This window comes from Scyliorhinus torazame, chromosome 23 (genome assembly GCF_047496885.1).
Source record: "Scyliorhinus torazame isolate Kashiwa2021f chromosome 23, sScyTor2.1, whole genome shotgun sequence".
In the NCBI taxonomy this organism is placed as follows: Eukaryota; Metazoa; Chordata; class Chondrichthyes; order Carcharhiniformes; family Scyliorhinidae; genus Scyliorhinus; species Scyliorhinus torazame.
Genome location: NC_092729.1, coordinates 63,136,935 through 63,152,139, shown reverse-complemented (window position 1 = coordinate 63,152,139; position 15,205 = coordinate 63,136,935).

Sequence of the window (15,205 nt, the reverse complement as noted above, 5' to 3'; positions counted from 1 at the left end):
GCAAACTCGGCCCATCGAAGGCGGAGCATCGCGGGTGGGGCCGATAATGAGATGCGAACGCGGTTGCAACTATGTGCGGGACGTGACGCAATGACGCCGAGTTAGACATCGCGATTCAGCGCCAAACCGGCGCATGCCGCAATTTCGGCGTCGGAAGCTATTCTCCACCCGATTGCCCTGCCTGGTTTCGGCGTCAGGAACTGTTTTCTGCCCGATCGCCGTTACCGATTTTGATGTCGAGCAATGGAGAATCCCGCCCAGGGCTTATTAAAACAAAACTGTATTACCAATGCAGCAGTAAAATATCTTTACTATCACACCAGAAAATAACTCTCAATTACCCCTAATCAATGCTAATTAACACAGCGCCATAGTAATCCTTAACTGCTATCGTTACTTCCACTCAGACGGCCAAACCATCTCGCCTCTCAATCCACTTTGCGATGCAGTGAGCGCTCGGGAATACATGCTGTATGAAGATGTCCTCAGAGACTGTTTTCAAAGGTCGACTTGAACCCCTGACAGAACAACGCAGAATGTCTGGCCGTATTTTTTCAGGAGCCTCTCGACTCGCCTTCCAACCACAAAACTAAAACTGAACCTCCCCACCGGACTGCTTGACCCGCAGGCTCCTCCCGTTCACGTCATCATCTCCCGAAACCTAACACTGTCTCTAATTAACTACTCCGCAAGGGACCCTCTCAATAGATTTCAAAACCCGTTAGCCCAAACGTTTCATTGATGCTGTAATTGTATCTGGATCCCAGGATTACTACATGTGTGGGAACGTCGTGTAAAAATAAATTGTTCATTGTTCCAACTTGTTCCCACTTCTTGAGGTCAGATTTATTGTCAACGTTCAGATACTGCTGATAAACTGTTTCTCTTGCAAGTTCTCCCACCTGGTCTATGCCCATGCATGATCGGCGAAGTGGCTGAACGATATACGGCCGCAGAGCTTCCGGTGCGGTGGCCTGGCTGGCTCGGGCAATGAACCCGCAGGCGGTGGCCAGCTGGTCCTGGGGTAAGACGAAAAAGGCCTCGCGCTTCCGAGAACTGAATGGGGCCAGTTTCAAATGATGGTTTCCACTTCCTTTCCAGGGGGCTTTGTCGTCGTTCCTTCCTCGCTCAATTTTGAGAACCGTCTTCAGGAAAGGTTCATGCCACACAATTCCCAGGCAGCGACCATCTCCAACAAGAGAGGACCGAACCATCTTCCCTTGACATTCAATGGCATCAGCATCACCGAATTCCCCCCTCCCCCACTGCCGACATTATGTGTGTTACCATTGATCAGAAACTGAACTGGCCCCAGCAGTATGAATACGGCGGCTACCACGGCAGGTCAGAAGCTGTGAATCCTGCGGAGCGGAACTCACCTCCTGACCCCTCCCCCTCCAGCCACTCCAAAGCCTGTCCGCCACCGACAAGGACACGAGCCAGGAGTGTGATGGGGTAGTCTCCATTCGCCTGGCCGAACGCGGCTCCGAAGACTCTCAAGAAGCTCGACACCATCCTGGATGAAGGAGCCACGCCCGATTGTTCCCCATTCCACACATATTCCAACTCTCCGCCAGCGATGTACACTGGCAGCCGTGTGTAACATCTACAAGGTGCACTGCAGCAACTCAACAAGTTTCCTTAGACAGCAACTTCCAAAACCATGTTCTCGACTGCTATAAGGACAAACGCAAAAGATACTCGGCAGCCCCACCACCTGGATGCTCCCCTCTAAGTCACTGAACTCCCCGTCTTGGAAATATATCGGCACTGTTCCTGGATCAAAATCCTGGCACTCCCTCCCTAACAGAGCCACGGATGAACCGAACCCAGTCGAGAAGGCAGCAGGTTCTGGAAGGCAGCGCATCCATTGCCTTTGGAAACGCACCTGGGGATGGGCAACAGACTGTGGAGCTCTGCGGCAGCCCGCATCCCATTGATGGACTTTAATAAAAACGAGTTTGGTGTCAGCGAAGTCAATCCGTAGATACAAGAAGCCAGCGTCTGTCTTTGCTGGGTTAGGCAATCCACGATGAGTGCCCGATGTGGCGACCGAGTTACCTGGCTTGTCCTGGTCTGGTTCGAGATTGACCCGGGCAGGGTATGAGGTGTTTCGCTGATAGCATGGAGGCGAGCTGAGCTTGGGCCAACAATTCCCTGTCGAACTTAGTCCCTCATTCCAGGGGATGTATCCACTGTCATATAACGCTATTGACTCGGATTAAAGCACAGATTGACAATTTCCAAATCCCAATGACATTAGGATTAGGGCGACAGTGTGGGAAGGCATTAAAGAGGATTATCATCCATGGTCGTGTTGCACAGTACAGCACGTCGACAACCTGAATAGCCTACTCCTGTTCATATCTACCTGTACTGGTAATGCATTATGGGGAACATGTAGATTGAGCTTTCCTCTGTATCTCACCCCGTGCAGCAGCTGACCTGGGAGTGTTTGATGGGGCAGTGTAGAGGACGATTTACTCTGTTTCTAACCCTGTGCTATACCTGTCCTGGGAGTCTGATGGGGTCACTGAAGAGGGATCTTTACTCAGTATCTAACCCCGTGCTGTACCTGTCCTGGGAGTGTTTGATGGGGCAGTGAGGGGAGACTTACTCTGTTTCTAACCCCGTGCTGTACCTGTCCTGGGAGTGTTTGATGGGGCAGTGAGGGGAGACTTACTCTGTTTCTAACCCTGTGCTGTACCTTTCCTGGGAGTGTTTGATGGGGCAGTGTTGAGGGAGATTTACACTGTTTCTAACCCTGTGCTGTATCTGTCCTGGGAGAGTTTTATGGGGACAGTGCAGTTTGATTTTTGCTCTGCATATAACTCCATGCTTAACCTGTCCTGGGATTGTTGGATGGGGCAGTGTCTAGAGAGCTTCACTCTTCAGCTAACCCTGTGCTGTACCTGTCCTGGAGTGTTTGAAGAGAAAGTGCAGTGTGCATTGTATTCTGTATCTACCCCCATTCTGTACCTGTCCGTGAAGCGTCTTGAAAATCATCAGAGTAGATGAGTCCCCAGGGCCTGAAGAAATACTTTGCAAGGCAAGGGATGAAATTTCTGGGCCTTGACATAAATCGCTGTACCCTCATTAGCTACAGATGAGGTCTCAGAGGAGTTGAGGAGAGCGATTGTCGTTCATTTGTTTCAGTGGAAAGTCAGAAGCTTTTTTCCCAGACTGGAAGAGTCAATTACTAGTGGACATAGACTTAAGGTGCGAGGGACAAAGTTGAGAGGAGATGTCCGAGGAATTTTTCTTTACACGGAGGGTAGTGAGTGCCTATACTTCTCTGCCGGGGTGGTGGTCTAAGCAGGTACGATAGTGATATTCAAGAGGCGTCTTGACAAATACATGAATAGGATGGGAAAAGAGAGATATGAACCTTGGAAGTCCAGAAGGTTTTAGTTTAGACGGGCAGCATGGTCGCTGCAGGCTTAGAAGACCTGTTCCTGTGCTGTACTTTTCATTCTTCTTTGTTCTTTGTTCTCACAACAATACCCACAATACTGATAACAAAAGAGCCAATCATGTATACAAGGAAAACAGTTATACAGTTACCCCAAACAGTCAGTCGGAGCATCAACTCCAACACTGACAGTGATCAATAGCTCCACGGAAAAGGGGAGCATGGACACAAATCTGAGAACAATAGACCGGGACGTGGTAACAATGCATCAGAATCCGAAAACTATAGATTGGAACGTCACAACAATGGGAAGGAGTTTATTCGAGGCTCTTGACTATATTTCCCAAGACTCGATTCGATTAGCATTCAGGATTGAAGTTGTACTTATGCTTATTCAAACGGGATACTATCCGATCGTGGCCATTGTCGGTGTGTCTGGTAAGTCTCACTTTCCAGATATTTATTACATAAACTCTGTTTAACTGCATTACTGTTCTTGTCATTAACTCCGCCCAGTTTTCTGCTGTTGTACCAGCTAAGTCTCTGAATCCAGTTATTACCTCTGCAAAACACTGCAAATTACTTTAACATTTTTATACTTCACTCTCTCCTCTCACTCCCAGTGGAATTGCTGACAAGTCCCTATATGCTGCTACTATATTTGTTATCCATTTTTCAAGTATCGCTCTCCTTCTTATTTAAGTCACGGATCATGGACAATGACATCTGTTCCCATCGCAGACTCTGTTCCCTATCCACTGGCTCCCTTCCTGTACCTGAGACTGTCAAGACTAATTACAACTTCTGTTATTCTTTACCCTGAGCTGATTTCTGAGAACATATATATTCTATCGTTAATCATGTCCACTGTCACATTCAGAATATCACCCTCTGGCTAACCCCAGCTGTCAATGTGAATTAAAGATCGACTATCCAATTCTCTGCTGAACATCCCTCCTGTTACAAAGCTGCAGGATCGAAGCTCATCCCAATCTCTGGTGACATTCCCGTTATCCATTGTTGTTGTGCTCACTGACCCCGATCACATGCCGCCCTGGCACAGTCCTTAATTTGCTCTCCACCTGACCCATTCCACCCCCCCAAGACTGTGTCCATCTCATTAACCAAATCTGTGTCCAATTCCCGAACTGTTCTTGTTGGTTCCCGTTGAAACAGCGCCTGGAAATATTCCCCGACTCCACAATCTCCCCTTCCATAACCCTGCATCTGGATTATCCGGCCGCCGACGCCGAAATCCCGTTCGGCTACCGGTGACAGGCCATTGCCTGAGGCCCTCTCCCCGATGCTCCGTCCTGACCGGATGCCCGATGCTGCCGTCCTGCTCGGCCCCAGCTGCACTGAGCCTCGGTTGCCGTTTTACTCTTTTTTTTCTGGCATAAAGCTCCACCGTTCCCTCGCCGGCATCGGGACATAGTCCCAGAATCGGAGAATCCAGCCCCATGTGTCTTCCTGGAACCGTTATTTTTACTGATCCAGCCCCTCTTGAACCTGTGCTGCGGAAATCTCGATCCATAAATGGTACATCCACACTGTTGGTCACTTCCAGAGTGACCTGTCAATCGCCACATGCTGGACAGATATCGTGTCCGGGTGTATCCAGCTTGGGTAGATAATGTGAGGTCACTTCCGAATGTGACATCAATGAGCTATGTCAATCAATCTACCAGTCCCTGCATTTTACCTTCCCTATTCCTGTGAATTACCTCCACCTCTAATTTGTCACATTACATTTTCAGAGATCCCCACAATGTGTTGCCTTTAAGAATGTGTCCGAATCCAGGATTTCAGTGAATGTAAATCCCTCAGGATCTCGCCCTAGTTTTGATATTGCCTCCAGAGAGTCACTTGTGCTGCTGTGATAGAGTTCAGACAACCTGAAATCCTGGGTTCAGTTCCTCGCGTCTCCAGTGTGCAGCGCCATGTTGGACAGAGGATTTCAGCAGCGCTGACGCGTGTCTTTGAAACTTGTCCCGTGCCTGTCCACTGGGGATCTGTGTTAGACACTCTCTGCTGAACATATGTTCAGAATGTGGAGATGCCGGCGTTGGACTGGTGTGAGCACACTAAGAAATCTCACAACACCAGGTGAAAGTCCAACTGGTTTGTTTCAAACACTAGCTTTCGGAGCACTGCTCCTTCCTCAGGTGTTTAGCAACAAGATTAACCCGTCTAGTGTTATTCCAAATGATCCAGGGATATAACTTGCAGCTGAAGGGATTTTGACTTAATTCTGTTGTGGTAAGTAAAGGTCCTGTAGAGGTTTCTGGAAGATGCATTGTGAGCTGCTGCATACTTTGAGGGAGGACAGAGGACTTGGTGACCCAGGCCTGGGCGAGGAATGGGGACTGTAGTTAGGGAGTATCTGGGGCTGTAACATGACCGGCAAATGGTGCAGAGGCTGCAGAGTGTGGTAGCTCTGGAAAGAGAGTGGTGGTGGGGCGGGTCCTCCTTCGATGTGGTTCAGAAGAACATAGTGGTATTATCGCTTAACTGGTAATCCATTGAAGAAGGGCAATATTCTGGGGGCACAGGTTCCAATTCCAGCACGGAAGTTGGTGGAATTTGAAATACAGAAGAAACAAAGTCTAGAATTAAAAGTCTAATGATCACCTTGAAATCATTGTCAATAGGGGCTGGTTTAGCATAGGGCTATAGATCTGGCTTTTAAAGCAGACCAAGGCAGGCCAGCAGCACGGTTCAATTCCCGTACCAGCCTCCCCGAACAGGCGCCGGAATGTGACGACTAGGGGCTTTTCACAGTAACTTCATTTGAAGCCGACTTGTGACAATAAGCGATTTTCATTTCATTTCATTTTCAATTGTAGTCAAAATCCATCGGTTCATTAATGTCCTTTAGGGAAGGAAATCTGACTTCCTTACCTTCTATGACCTACAAGTGACTCCAGTGTCACTGCAATGTGGTTGAATCTTAACTGTCCTCTGAAAGGGCCGAGAAAGTTACTGAGTTGTATCAAAGTACATTCAGGTCACAAATAAACAAAAGTGGGTGGATCACCCGGCATCGACCCTGGAACCGGTAATAAGAACGGCAAACACAGTCCTGTGGACCCTGCAAAGGTCTCATTAATAACATCTGGGGGTTGTGTGGAAATTGGGTGAGTGTCTCACAGACAAGTCAAGCATCACAGACATTATTATCGAAGGAGAATAATTGATGAAGCGGCTGAAGATGGATGGGCCGAGGACACTATCCTGAGCTGGCAATGCCACCAGGAAAACAGGGGCCAGGGCGGAACTGGGAGATACGCGAGGACGAGGAAGAGGATGTAAATTCCTGAATTTGTTCAATCTGATAGATTATGTTCTCATTGTTCAACTTCCCTTTCCCTCCATGAATCCCCCAATCTCCTCTGTTACACCGACCTGGGACCACCACTGGGACCGACCTGGGACAGTTGCCACTTGACCACCATCCTGTAATAAAAAACAACGAATACACCTGATAATTTTGATGTTTAACAACAACATGCCCAATGTTACCAACTGAACAACCCTCCGCCATCCTATACTCCCATGGTTCCTGTATAGTGGCTTCTTCCGACTTGTCAAGGGCTCCTGCCCAGAGCTTCCCCAGTAACTGCAGCACAGTGGGCGAATGCTGCTGTCTTTCAATGGGGAAGACGGCAGATGGTTTGCAGGAAATCGAAGAGCAGGTCTGGGACTGAAGGGCTCCTATTCAGACTGTGCCACCTTGACATGGGCAGCAGTAGTCTGGGCTGATGTGTATCAGTCGGGATACTGGTGGTGAATGGAGTACAGATATCGTCGCTAAATACTCTGCAAAAGGAGCGAGTGGCCGAATAACTGTTATTGTATAACTGAGTCAACGGACTGAATGAACTCTATAGATTATTATTATCAGCTCATCCTACTCCTGTGTGACAGACACGAGAGATTGAACGATCTGCTCCAGTTTCCGTACAACAGACTTCAGTGACTGAGCGGTAACCTCCTCCTATTACGGACTAGCAGTTGAGGTACCGAATGGGCTGCGCTACCCACTCTTGTTTACCAGTCTTTAGGGACTGAAGGACCTCCCCGGATTCTGTTGTAACAAACTCGAAGGACTGAATGGCCACCTCCTGTCGTTGTGGCGCTAACTTGATATACTGAAGGTTTCCTCCTCCTGTTAAGCTGTAACATTTTCGAGGGACTGAATGGGCTCTTCCTCATCCTTATGTTCTGGTCCAGCTGACTTGAGGGACCAAATCATCTCCTCCTCCTTCTGTTATCCTGTAAATGATTGAAAGAGTGAATATCCTCCAACCGCCTGTTGGGGCTCGAGGAATTCAATTGCCGCCTGCTGCTCCTATTGTAGTGCAACAAAGACAAGTGAATGAATGGCCTCCTCCTCCTGTCCCTGTGTAATCGACTAGAGGTAGTGATTGGCCTCCTGCACCTGTTCCGGGTTAAGACACTCGAGGGACTGAATGGCCTCCTCCCATACTGTTGCGGTGTACTAATCTGGAGGGTTATGTGTCTGCGGTTGACAGTGTCAGTGTGACAGTGCCGTGCTCAATCTGGTTGTCACCAGTTGCATCTAGCTCTCGCCAGTGGCTAACAGTCTAACTATTGCAGCATGAGACGTGTGAGTCAGTCTCTCCCGTCATTACGGGACATCCTCATCAATAAGTCCTGTTTAGTAGATCCCCGTGGCGACTTGCCGAAACTGGGCACCTCCCAGACCCAGGCTCAGCTACAGGGGAGTCGGAGGTCCTCAGACATGTGGAATGCTGGCTCACTGACATGTGGTTTCGACATGGTATCCTCGATCGATATCCCAGCTACAGGTCAATAACTCCACTGCATTCTGCGGGTCTCAGGAGGTAGTTTTAATGGAGTAAATACTGACAGAAACTCCGGAGTGAATTCCTGTAGGTGGGAATCTGCCATCTATCAGGCAGCTTTCTGACAAGCCCAGCAGCAGAACTAGTACCAAACAGCACTGATTCCCCCCTTTCCTGGGAACAATACTAGCAATGTCCAGAGAGAGATCCTGATGCTTGGACAACTCAGGTTCTCCAGACTATTTACCCAGGCCTGTACCCTGGAGAGGACACTCCAGCTTTGTGGTTCCCGATGACACAACACAGGAGGAAGCAGTTATCGGTTATAAACTCGCACTGGATTGGCACAGAGCCTGAGCACCAGGGGTTGCTGTCGGCACTGGGATAAAGCATCAAGTTTCAGTGAACAGCGACCTTCCATCGCCCCCTGTCCGTTAGCTGCTATCTCACGCGGCCTACTGGTTTCAATGGATCAGTGATGCTCAGGGAGCCCTCACTTAACAGGCAGGTTGTTAATCTGTGCACCAGGCGAGACAAACTCCACAAAGACAAACAGCAGTCTTTCACACCACAAGCTGGAACAAAATGACCCAGTGTCCTGCTCTGACCAATGACCTTCCGCAGTTTGGTGATGTACACAAGACAGCTCTGATCGATAATGAATTTACACGGCTCATTTCTGAACTGTAAGAAACTGGACCCGCTTAACGTGGATCCTGTAAAGAGAAACATGACACATTATTGTGACAAGGGAAAACCCAATAGGCAACCAAGGAGACTGCAGACGGGTTCACAGTAAATATATCAATTCAATCGTGATCAGAAAGGTGTTTTAATCTTCACTTGTCAATAAGCGACAGTCCAATTTACCTAATTTAACTACGACCCGTCAGTCACACCCTGATTTCAAGGATCAGTTCTGAGAGACACTTATTCTTGCTGTCAGCAGAATTCCCAGGTCCGAGGGAGTGGATCGTCTCGCGGTCTTCACCCCTAGTGTGGAATCGCCGACGCAGCTTGTTGAACGGAACTGGACAGAGATTGCTGGAGCTCTGTTATTCTCAAGAAATTAGCAAATCTTCTCCGGAGCATTCAACACGTCATCAATGAAGACGAACATCTTGCTAAGGCCATCCCCACACCCACACTTCTTGCCTTCAAACAATCGCGCAAACTTTGCAGCAAACTACCCAGCCTTCAAGAGAACAGTGACCGCGACACCACAAAGTTCAGCCATGGCAACCTGTGCAAGACGTGCCAGATCATAGACAAGGGCACCACCAATACACATGAGAATACCACCCACCGGATATGCGGTACATCCTCAGGTGACTCGGCCAACGTTGTCTACCTCATACGCTGGAGGAAAGGATGCCCCGAAGCGTGGTACATTGGCGAGCCGATGCAGACGCTGCGACACCAGATGAACGGACATCGAGCGACAATCGCCAGGCAGGAATGTTCCCTTCCAGTCGGGGAACATTTCAGCAGTCAAGGACATTCAGCATGTGATCTTCGGGTATACGTCAGTATTCACACAAAAAAGGACAATGTTGTCGAGGAGAATACTGAGATTCAGGCTACGAGACTAGAAGGGCTTAAGGTTCATAAGGAAGAGGTGTTAGAAATTCTGGAAAGTGTGAAAATAGATAAGTCTCCTGGGCCGGATGGGATTTAACCTAGGATTCTCTGGGAAGCTAGGGAGGAGATTGATGAGCCGTTGGCTTTGATCATTAAGTCATCTTTGTCTACAGGAATAGTGCCAGAAGACTGGAGGATAGCAAATGTTGTCCCCTTGTTCAAGAATAATTCACAAACGCTTTCCACGCGGGCTGCTCTCGGGGTTTATGTGCCAGAGGAACGCGCCTGCAGGAACAATCGCTCCTCATGAAACGCCGGTACAATTCAGACAAAAGCTCCGGGATGGAGATTGTGGCGCCCGTCGTCGGTAGTTGGGGCAAAGAGGGAGCTCTCTATGCCACGCACAGACCCTGAGGTCAGGGAGCCGCCACCCCCCTCAGCAGTCATGAAAACAAACACCTCGGTTGTAACATTGCATCGGTGTAAGGACATTATTATAAAACTTTTGTCTCTTTTGTGTTTCCTTTTTTTATCTCCGTTCTTCTGTCTGCTTTAATCTAAAATCATTTTGTTAGCTGCTACAACATTCCTGCGCCCTTTGCGATATCTGTTTACATTACAGTCTTTGGACCTTTGAATACCTCGATCCTGATGGACTAATCCGGAGCGGCCCTTTTGATTCTGTGGCGGAACATGTGTTGTCAAATCGATAGACTTGTCAGTCAGCCAATCGGGATTTGTGGCAGTTTCAGCCATCTCCTATTGTTTCCTGTGATTGGTGGAGCCAGACCGAAACTTCCGGAGAGGAAGCGCGTCTTCTGAAAAGTTCAATGTTGTTTTCAATACGATGAAGGAAGCCAGAAAGCACTGTTGCTTCACAGCGCCAGGGTCCCGGGTTCAATTCCCATCTTGGGACGCTGTCTGTGCGGAGTCTGCACGTTATCCCCGTTTCTGCATCGGTATCTTAGGGCTGCTCCGGTTTACTCCCATGAGTCCTGAAGACGTGCTGTTATGTAATTTGGACATTCTGAATTCTCCCTCAGTCTACCTGTACAGGCGCAGGAGTATGGAGACGAGGGAATTTTCACAGTAACTTCATTGCAGTTAATGTGAACCGACTCCAGACAATAATAAAGCTAGTAACGACCTTGAAGAATCTCTCTTTCTCTTTCTTTGGCAGACGATCAAAAAGGCAATCCAGCTGAATATGTGTAAGCGCTCTTATTTAAAGGACAACGATCACTGAGGGTGCTGCAGAATTCCCGGGGAGACGGGAGGTCCGGCTGGTGGCAGAAAAGCGGAATTACACGTATCCGAAAACCCCGTGTACAGCACTATCTGGTGATGGCTGATTGGATTGCACTCACTTGAACATCCTGTATATCGCTCCATCTGGCGAGCAAACACGGATGTGCGCCGACCTGAAAATTCTTGCGCAAATCAATTCCTCGAGGTCGCAACCACTGCATTGGAGCCTCACCTCAAGAATTTCCCTTTGACCCCCGTTTTATTTGTCGTCCAACACTTACCCTGTGTCTGTCTTGAGTGTTTCCGGGCGCAGAGTGGGAACCGTTCTGGAGTTAGGTAGACTGGTAGACCATTTCCCTGTTATTTCTGTTTTTATATTTTCATAATGTCTTCTCATTAATGCTAAAAAGGTCCCAGATGTTGTATTTATAAATCCAACGCCTGTAGCTTTTTGGTGCAGTGTTGGTTAACGATCATCGGGAAAAACGCAAATGTTTGCTTCATTCAGTTACGGTGGGAGCCAGGATGTCTGGGGCTGGAATTGGGTGTCCTGCCATAAATCCAGGACTCGGCCGGGGTTGGAAATGTTTGGCGGCGAATTTGCAATACAGTGTAAGCTATAATAGAGACGTCAGGGTTGTAGCAATATAACAAGGTGGCTATGGAAGCTGCGAAGAAGTTCCTCCAGGTAGACGACATATCTCTGTTTTCTTTGGGGGAGCTTCGCAAAGATCAGCTCTTCGAATTAACAAGGGAATTAAAACTGGTTTTACCAGCTAAAGCCAAAAAGGCGGATGCGCTTGATGCGATTAAAATTTGACGCGGGTGCCCAGAGCGCAGGGAAGCCGACACGATTGTGCAGAATCAGAGACTTTGTCCGGTGGGAGAGGATCAGGAGAGAACACGGTTACAGTTTGAGCATGAAATGGAGTTAAAACAAATGGAATTAACATATCCAAATGGAGATGAAGCAGAACGCAATGGAAATGGAAACGTAGAGAGCAGAAAGAGAAAATGAGTAAAGACAAAGAGAAAGGGAGCGAGAGGACGGATAAAGGGTGTGCGAGTTCCAGCTTGGCACACTGAAAAAGAGTGGAAAGCTGCTACAAGGTGGTGTAGATCCACGTCCTCGAACAGAACTTTTATGGAGGTTTATGTCGGCTCTCCCAATTTTAGAAGAGAAAATGATAGAAACATGCTTTAGAGGTTTCGAGAAACCAGCCTCAGAAAGGGAGTGGCCACAAAGAGAAGTAGACATTAACCCTGCAGAGTAATTTGACAGCGAGTTTATGCAGACTTGTCCGATGAGGACTCGCGGGATTATGACTCGGAAAAAGGCTATTCCAGATGCATAAGAATTGGTTCCCGGAGAAGATTGGTAAAATTCCGGAATTTGAAAAGACTGCAGAGACAAACTTTGCAGAGTTAGAAAGGGTTAAGCAGAATACTTTTAAAGAGGTGGGTACCAGAAGTAGGAATTGCAACTACCTGTGACCTCTGAGAGATCTAATTCTCTTCGAGGAGTTTAAGAATTCCGTACCTTCAATGATACGAACTCATGTAGATGACGAGAGAGTACAAAGACAAGAAACAGTTATAGCAGATGATTACGAGCGAATCCAGAAATTGAATCATTTGTTCCTTCACCCCCATAGATTAAAAATAGTTACGAAGAGGTAGAGTGAGAGGCCGACAGGTATCCAAGGTAAAGAATGCATAGCTGGGAGGGCGACGAGTTCTCTGAATCAGACCAGAAAAGGGGTGGAAGTGAGATTGGCAAGCCTCGATGTTACCGTTTGAATAATGTGGGGCTTGTTCGAACAGCCTGTTCGAAGTTGCAAGGAAGGCCCATGGGAGTTGTGGGGTTCTGAGAAGGATCAAAAGTAATGAATGCTTTGCTGCAGACGGTAGCGCTGACTGGATTAGGGAAACTAAGGTAAACGTCGCAGTACAAGCAGGTGTAGACAATGAAGTAGATGAGAGATATGTCAGTTTCGTGTCTCAGGGAAAAGTCACTCCAATTTCAGTATCGCGTTTAAGAGACACATGGGCTACTGAAACTCTTGTGCTGTAGAAAAATCGGGTCCTTCCTCCAGAAACCTCAGTAGAAGCTGAGGTATTTGCGATTGGGATGGGTGGAAGCTGTATCGCAGTTGCATTGTAGAAAGTGCAGTTTGTGTGTGACATGGTGGCAGGTCCAGAACTTCCGGCACGGCAGGACAGTGGTTCGCACTGTTGCTTCACAATTCCAGGGTCCGAGGCTCGACTCCCTGCCTGGGTCAGTGTCTCTAAGGAGTCTGTACGTTCTCCCCGTGTCTGCGTGGGTTTGCTCCAGGTGCTCCGGTTTCCATCCACAGCCCAAAGGTGTGCAGGCTAAATGGATTAGTCATGCTACATTTACCTTAATGCCCAAAGAGTTTAAGTCGGATTGCTGGGTTGCAGGGATAGGATGGACGCTTGGGATTGCGCGGGGTGCTCTTTCCAAGGGCCGGTTCAGACTGGATGGTCCGAATGGCTTCTTCTTCACTGTAAATTGTATGATGCTATCAATCCTGGAATGGTTAGGGAATTCCCAGAGAATTGAATAGACATCGTGTTGGGAGCAATTTAGCAGGCGTGAAGATTGTAGCTTCAACTTTGATCACGGAGTGTCTGAGGAAGGTACTGAAGTGTGCACCTGAAATGCGGATTAAAGGACATGCAGGAGCCAGGTAACCCCATTAGGCACTAGAAGATTTCTATAAAGTGGTGTTCATAGATTTTGGGCATGTATGAAGTTACCATGGTAATGAGATAGATGCAGAGCACTTTCAGAGCAAAGGCGACAGTAAGGATAAGGACTGTTGGTGAGGATGAGTCAGGCGAAAGATTTGACTTCGACCTATGTGCTGTTACGAACAAAGAACAAAGAAGAACAAAGAAAAATTACAGCACAGGAACGGGCCCTTCGGCCCTCCAAGCCTGCGCTGACCCAGATCCTCTACCTAAAACTGTCGCCTACTTTCTCAGGATCTGTATCCCTCTGCACCCTACCCATTCATGTATCTGTCTAAATACATCTTAAATGACGCTATCGTGCCCGCCTCTACCTCCTCCTCCCGCAATGCATTCCCGGTACCCACCACCCTCTGCGTAAAGAACTTTCCACGCATATCTTCCTGAAACTTTTCCCCTCTCACCTTGAATTCGTGACACCTAGTAATTGAGTCACCCACTCTGGGAAAAAGCTTCTTGCTATCCACCCTGTCTGTACATGTCATGATTTTGTAGACCTCAATGATGTCCCCCCTCAACCTCCGTCTTTCTAATGAAAATAATCCTCATCTACTCAACCTCTCTTCATACTAGCGCCCTCCATACCGGGCAACATCCTGGTCAACCACCTCTGCACCTTCTCCAAAGCATCCACATCCTTTCGGTAATGTGGCGACCAGAACTGCACGCAGTATTCCAAATGTGGCCGAACCAAAGTCTTATACACCTGTAACATGACATGCCAACTCTTGTACTCAATACCCCTTCCGATGAAGGAAAGCATGCTGTATGCCTTCTTGGGCACTCTATCGACCTGCGCAGCCACCGTCAGGGTACAATGGACCCGATATCCAGATCATTCTGTACATCAATTTTCCCCAGGGCTTTTTCATTTACCGTATAGTTCGCTCTTGAATTGGATTATCCAAAATGCAACACCTCGCATTTGCCCGGATTGAACTCCATCTGCCATTTCTCCGCCCAACTCTCCAATCTATCTAAAATCTGCTGTGTTCTCTGACAGCCCCTTCACTATCTGCTACTCCAACAATCCGAGTGTCACTTGCAAACTTGCTAATCAGACCACATATACCTTCCTCCAGATTATTTATGTATATCACAATCAACAGTGGTCCCAGCACGTATCCCTGTGGAATCACTGGTCACAGTTTTCCATTTTGAGAAATTCCCTTCGACTACTACTCTCTTTTCTTTATCCATCTACCTAGTACACCCTGGACCCCATAAGACTTCACTTTCTCCATCAGCCTACCATGGGGAACCTTATCAAATGGCTTACTGAAGCCCATGTATATCACATCTTCGGCCCTTCCCTCATCAATCAACTTTGTCACGTCCTCAAATAATTCTATTAAGTTGG